The 7,390-nt window shown below is 35.1% G+C and overlaps 1 pseudogene; it reads right to left on the minus strand.

Annotated features, from left to right (window-relative positions):
• Positions 1-862: 862 nt before the first annotated feature.
• The window catches only part of LOC18047786, a 10,938-nt pseudogene continuing 4,410 nt past the window's right edge, over positions 863-7,390 (minus strand).

Raw genomic sequence — 7,390 nt, forward strand, 5'->3', positions numbered from 1 at the left:
TTTGGGAATAATGATTGATTAGTAAAGATTGAGTCAATTAATGTTTATGTTAATTTACAAACAATCTTTCTTAATCAATAAAGAAGATGGACACTATCAATTATTTGATTGACCATTAATTGTTTTGTTTGCATCAATATTGTTTAACTTTCCCCCTGACTTTCCACCCTTAACAACGTTGACAATTTAGTAGTAAGAACTGAATTGATTGTATAACTTCATCTCTGGAAAGGTTAATTTCATATTACTATTCGTCGAATGATAACTTTTATAATATTTTTAAATGATTGTAAATCTTAATTTATCCCCCACTTTTTTTAAAAAGACAAAAAAATTTCATCAACACACCACAAATTTTCCCTTATCTTTTGGATAAAAATGAGAATTAGTTAAAGTTTACAATTGTTTGGATGATATTATGAAAATTGTCATTTTACGAAGAGGGTAATGTGAAATTTACCCTTTCGTAGAATTATTGCTGAGGAAAAGTTATGTTAGTGTTTGTTCAGTTAAATGGCGGTTGATAAACAAAACGCTAGCTACCAGGCACCAGCAATTTAATAGTATTATAGCTGCCATTTCAAAATGACTATAGTCCTAAAACCACAACACCACACAGTATGAAACCGTGCCTTAGTAATTATATGCTGAATGTCTCAACATTTATGTTCAGAAAAAAGAAAGGAAAACAAAATGAGAAGAAAATATACACACAACATTCTAGCATAATTCTCTAATCTGGTTATTCCAATAATCGATCAGAATCCACACTGAATGGATGGAGGTCAACTCCAGCTGTAGAAGAACCTGGAGGCGGCCCATAAATTGACGACGTGCTTTGTGTAGTACTTGCAGTGTTTTCTACGCAGAATTGGTAATATTTCCTCATTGCTTCTGCTTGGTTTCATCGATGTCTGAGACACTTGAATCAGAGACTAAATCTAGAACATCAACACCGCATTCGAGCATGCGTAAAACCGAAGACATCGAAGGCCTAATCGTAGGAGAAGCGTTGGCACACAGCAGAGCTACATTGATCATCACCATCACTTGTTCTTTGTCAAAATTTGAACCCGGATTTGTATCAACTAGCTCCATTAATTTTCCTTGCTCTTTTAATACAAGCGCCTGATTGAAAAGAAGTTGAAAAAACATATATTTGTTCGGAGATAAATTCAAGATCAAAAATGCAAATCAATAAACTGTAGGAGCCTAATATTACCCAATCTAGAAGATAAAACATATCCTCCTTTGTAACGTTGCTTCTACCGCTGACAATTTCTAAGGCAACAATTCCGAAACTATAGACATCTGCTTTCTCTGTTAAATGGCCCCGCATTGCATATTCTGGTGCCATATATCCACTGCAAGGTCATGAATTGGATTATTAAATTGATATTGTATGAGAAGAAAAATTGAAAACATTGATGAGTATGCAGCAACTCACATTGTTCCGGCAACTCGGGTGCTTATGTGGGTGTTTTCTTCTTCGTCAAGCTTGGCCAAACCAAAGTCGGATATTTTAGAGTTCAGGTCCTTGTCAAGAAGCACATTAGTTGCTTTAATGTCTCTATGCACAACCTTTATCCTTGATTCTCCATGCAGATAAGCTAAACCTCTTGCTATGCCGAGGCAAATCCTGCGCCTTGTTGGCCAATCCAACTTCAACCGATGCTCTTTAGGACATTCAAATCATTCAAGAAAGAATATAAATAATTAGAATCTAGTACCACATTTATACGTACGTATGATTTATGTTGAACTAATAATTTATAGTTGAAGTATATACCAAACAAAGCTCGAGCAAGGCTGTTGTTTTCCAAGTACTCATATATAAGCAACAATTGATTTCCTTCAATGCAACATCCATAAAGCTTTACAAGATTAGGGTGTTGCAAAGCAGAAATCATGCCAATCTCATTAATGAATTCGAGCTCGCTTTGCTTTGATTGGAGAAAGTTGCTTGACTGCAATCGCTGTGCCATCTGCCAAAAGTCCGTGCATTTTTAAGAAATGCAGTCAGATTTGTAAAATGGAAAGGAATTGTTTATCGCGCAAAACACACCTTGTAAACAGGGCCAAAACCGCCTTCTCCAATGTTGTTATCAGTAGCAAAGTTGTTGGTGGCAGCTTTAATTTGCTTAAAGGTAAAAGAAGCAGTATGCAAGTCTACACCCCTCAGCTCTGTGGAAGAAATTACTGGGTTAATAAAAATGAAACATAAGCATAACAAAATGATCTGTAAAATGAAGATATCATGATTTGCATAATCTTTTAAAGACTTGAATTAGAGAATTATTTATTTGTAAGGAATATTCCGTTAATTTATCAGTACACTACCTCGTTCCAGTGTATTTTGTGGTCGAAAACAGCCCTTCCACTGAAGGATACCCACCACAACTAGGATTATCAAAATTGCTGCAGCCACTGCGATTCCAAACGCGGTGCCTACTGATATACTATTGCTTCCATTTCCTGACGGGGGTATGAAATCTGCTTCACACAGGAAGTTACACATATCTCCAATGTGAGGGTTATCTACTTGAAAATAACTTAAATACAAGGAATTCCTGTAGAAATAACCTTTGGGAATTTGTAAAATCCAAGGCACTTACGAAATGGGAAAGTATCAAATTGGATGAGAGAAGCCTTGGGTTAGTATTAAACCTACCTGGATTGTGAAGGGAAATAGCTGATATGAGAGGACCATAAACTCCTTTAACAGGAATTTCAGTTGTCCCTTTCCCAGCCCAATAGAGACGGATCTCCATGGTCCCGTTGGTCACGGCCGCCGAAAATTGTTTTACAATTGCTTTACCAACGCCGCCAGCTTCATTCTCAATGTTGAAATCCTTCAGCACACGCTTCCCCTGGAACCATATTTCCAATTAACTTAAATTTCTATGCAAGTTAAAGTAAAATCCAAGATGGAGAATATCTATTACATTCGTTTTTTTTTAAAGAAGTTTTTGTGAAATCCAAAAGCGAATCCATGAGAGTAATTATGTGTGCATTACTGAATCCCAACTGAAAAAGCTTGTTGTGTAACAGCTTTCTGAATCCCAACGGAAATTAAAATCTACATAAGGCTGAACTGGAAAAGATTTGCTAGCTCTATATAAAGAAAAGATGTAATATCAACCGTGATTAATTGGGGGTGGTGAGGTAGTATTAAGCATTAGTCACCTGAATGTAAACATCAAATATGCGCTTTCCAAAACTGCTAAAATTTTTGTCATCAGTGAACAGTATCTCTGCAAAGTGAAGATTGACTGTGTATTTTCCATTCCCCAGACAGAATCCGTAGTAAGTTAGAGATATGGCAGAAAGCCGGGCCGTTGTGTATAATTGATAATCGTTCATCAAAAGTCTAGACGTGTTTGTCTGAATATAAGGGCCGAGTTTGAGACCATTTTCCAAGAAGTGACCAGTGCTGCTAAGCACCCAATTTGTTCCACTCTGGCTAAATGTTGAAGGCCCTGCCTCAGACGTATCCTCTTCAAATGTCGTATTTCCATTGGCAGTCACTTGTTTCCCACCACAGTTTATATGGAGAGAGTAGTAAGCTAGAACAAAAAGAACAGTGAGCATCCAGTGTACAAGTAAAAACTTTTAAAAGCCAACCAATGAATTTTAGCAGCAGATGAGTTAGCGTAGCGTTGTTGTCCAAGGTAGTCAAAGTTTTGGGTTTAAAGGAATTGCTTCAAATTGGAAGCCAACATAAAAAAAAATGTGACAAACATTTAGTATACTAAGGAAGATAGGAGCTGCGGGAAATTAACTGGTCTTTTCCATGTTTTTGTCAATTATAAAATTTTGCTCGTCAGGAAAATTCAATGTATTTATGAAAGAATATTTCAGATCCTGACTTACTTTTTGGGCATTGGACGCTTCTCAAGCATGATACAATTCCAGTGCTGAAAAGATGTAACGTAATGGTCAGCATCATAACAGCATAACATATAATCGAATTTTGATCAACTTGCCAGAGCAATATACATCCAGACAATGCCAATACCCAATTAAATTAAATATGTTATAACTAGATGGTGAACTGAAAACTTAAGAGTATTGCCCTTAGAGAAGCTGGCAAACAAGTTCCTGGAGAATTGCACAAAATGTAAAGCTTAGTCAGTGTATTGAAGATAGTTTATTGATGGAGGTGCTTAAAAGCTTCAATTGATAGTATTCTTACACGCTTCGCTTTTGGCAGCTCGACTCTGCGCTTCCATCAGTGAAATTATTATATGAAAGATCTCTGCAAATAGAAAGTTTTATGTGATTCATCGTTTCCAAAACGTTGCACCAAGAGTGCGAAGGAGAAGCTTACATTTTGTCTCCTCTTTCAAGCATCCAAGGAGGTATTGCTCCAGTTAGCAAATTTCCGGTGAAGTATCTATAGCAAAATATAATAACAAAGTAGTAAAAGAAGTACGTCAAACAACCCACGCTTACAGGAGGGAAATTTGGAATAAGAAAAAAAGATGCTTACATGTAATCCACATCATATAGATCATCGAAGTTGCTTGGAATTTGTCCCCTTAGTCTGTTAAAGCTGAGATCCCTGAAAGAAAATTCATAAAAGAATTACAAATATTAGATAAACTGAAATTTCCCCAAATGTATACCTTCAGAGAAGAATGAACGTTTGTACTAACAAGACTTTCAATTTTGTCATTTTCCCAAGATAACGAGGCAGCTCTCCTGTGATATTGCAATTCCTCAATATCCTGCAACGACAAGATCAAACATTAAGAGATTTTTCGACAAGCCAAAAGATGAAGAAAATTTCTGTGAATTGGGTACTTACAATTTCGTCATCTTCATATTACCAAGTTGTGGAAAAGTTGCTTCAGGTCCATTCAGGTCACTAATTCTCCTGCATAGTGAAATTCAACAAAAACCAATAAGCCTAGTATCAGTCAAATACATTATGCACATGAGGTAACAAAAATAGAAAAACCGTACAAGTCAGTTAAATTTTCCAGAGAAAAAATGCCTGAAGGAATTGGCCCAGCCAAACCGCTTGGCTGAATGAATCTGTTGATACATGTAATATTTATTTTATTAGTCACCATACGCATAATTATTGTTAATAAATAATAAATTAAGGGAAAAAAAATAGCTCTTACAGTTTTTCAAGCTTTGTCCAGTTCTGAATAAAACTAGGTATTTGTCCTGTGAATTGGTTATCACTAATTCGACTGCATCATTTGGGATAACAAAAGAAAAAATAAATAAATTAATAACCATGTACTGTTTTAAGCACACGCAAGATGCTAAATTGTTCAAAAAGCAGCATAGCTGAGGTCAGCACTGAATCCAAATTGAAGAAAGAAGACTATGAAAGAGTAAGAAAAATCAAAAGCTTACAAATCCTTCATATTCGTCAACTTAGCAAATGTTTTAGGCAACTCCCCAGTAAAATTATTTGAACTAAGATGTCTGTAACAAGAGCAATAACGAGCCGAGTTATCAATCAAGTAAATGTAAGTTTTTTCTTCAGGATTTTGATTTTGAATAAAAGGGTCCTAAAAATTTATATGAATCACGTATGCCTTACAATTTTTCAAGGTTGAGTAGACTACCAAGCTCCTCAGGCAGTTCTCCTGAAAACTGATCGTCTCAAGCGGTCCTATTCATTTTACCGAACATAAAAGAATCGATTAAAACAAGATTAATATCTTTCTAAAATCGAAGGGGGAAAAAGAGATGCAAAAATAAAAACTCACAGATTGACAAGTGTGGAAATATTTGCTAAATATTTTGGGATTGGACCCTTTAGCCGGTTTGCTATGAGGGAACTGAAACAAGAATCCCATATGTGTTAGTTTAAATGTAAAATATCTTCCGTTCATCTAAATTTAAAATAAACATCACGTTTACATTCATGAAGCATGATAACCAGAAATTGAGCTACGAATTGAAGGATGTTGCAGGTGGGATGAATGAGACATTAACTCTGATACTATATTTTAAAAAATATTTAATTTAAAAGATTTAGTTGATAAGTAAGGGTTTAAAAAAATATTAAAGGTTCATCTCAAATTCTTTATTATATATGTTATCAATCTCCCGTAGTTACTTATATATGATTTAGCAAAAAATAGACAGCTGCTAAGTTATTTTTTTGTAACTTACAGTTGACTCAAAATTAGTTTCTCAAGACCCCTAAGTGTTTGATAACAAACTTTTCATTTTGATTAATAACTGATTTTGAATTGATGTAAGTTACAAATGAAATGACTTATTAGTAAGACCCAGCAAAAACCCTCCGCATTAGAGAATTTTCATAAGTACACTATATAATAAAGAAAAGAAAAAGTATGACATACATATTAAGAAGTGGCAGAGAGGCCCATTGTGAGGGGATAGTGCCACTAAGGTAGTTGAGAGTGAGATCACTGTTCATGTCAGACAGTTAATTAATTTCGTTAATTATATATATAACAAAATGAACATATGTAAATGTCTAATGGAAAAATTTACAGTTAATGAAGGGTAAAATTGGAATGGAGAAGTGCTTACATATCTTGGAGGAAAGTCAGTTCGGCCAATTTTGGTGGGAGAACTCCCGTGAGATTCTGCTCCTTCAGAACTCTGTTTGAGATGAAAAGTATGAGATTTGATTTATGTATTTACTTAAAAAAGGCAAGTGTGTAATATAGATAAACAAACAAATAATGCAGGGGTGTTTGGTTACTTTGATTTGGTACCGTTTTTGGTTTACCGTTTTCTGTTTCCAGAAATGAAAAACAAGAAACGTATTTAGTGGCACCATTTCTCAGCCTGTTTTTTTGTCAGACTGAAAATTAGTGCAACTAATTTTGCTCAAAAATACCTCCTAAACCCCCCCCCCCCCAGCAAAAGAGAAAAATGATAATATATTTGTTTGCAGGGTCCGGTTACAGTGTAACGGTAGTATCATGCTACCGTTGCATTCAGTCGTTAAATTCACTTAAATCAATGAATTCATTAGGATCCGACGGCTAGGTGTAACAGTAACACAGTACCACTGTTGCACCATAATTTTCTCCTTATTTGCATAAATATCGCATAAGTCTTCTTTCGAGATTGGAGCCGCACCATCATCATTTGGCCCCCCCGCAAACTATAAAAATTGCTATGTAACAAACAGACATTGAAAAAGACATGTGCATTTATAAGATTTTGCCACGTGTGTAAAGGATATTGAAAATTAACGGGTTTTGCCGGTTCCTACCCAGTTGCAAAATTTCACGAGGTCAAACGAATTGGAAAAATGAAACTCCCTCCTCGTTAATGCGTTAAAAGGTAAGAGGACAAAAAATTTGAACTCTTCGTCAACATATCTTTTTAATTATCTATGTCAAGATATTTATATTTTTTAAATTTGATAAAGAAGATGATT

Source organism: Citrus clementina, unplaced genomic scaffold (genome assembly GCF_000493195.1).
Source record: "Citrus clementina cultivar Clemenules unplaced genomic scaffold, Citrus_clementina_v1.0 scaffold_3, whole genome shotgun sequence".
Classification (NCBI taxonomy): Eukaryota; Viridiplantae; Streptophyta; class Magnoliopsida; order Sapindales; family Rutaceae; genus Citrus; species Citrus x clementina.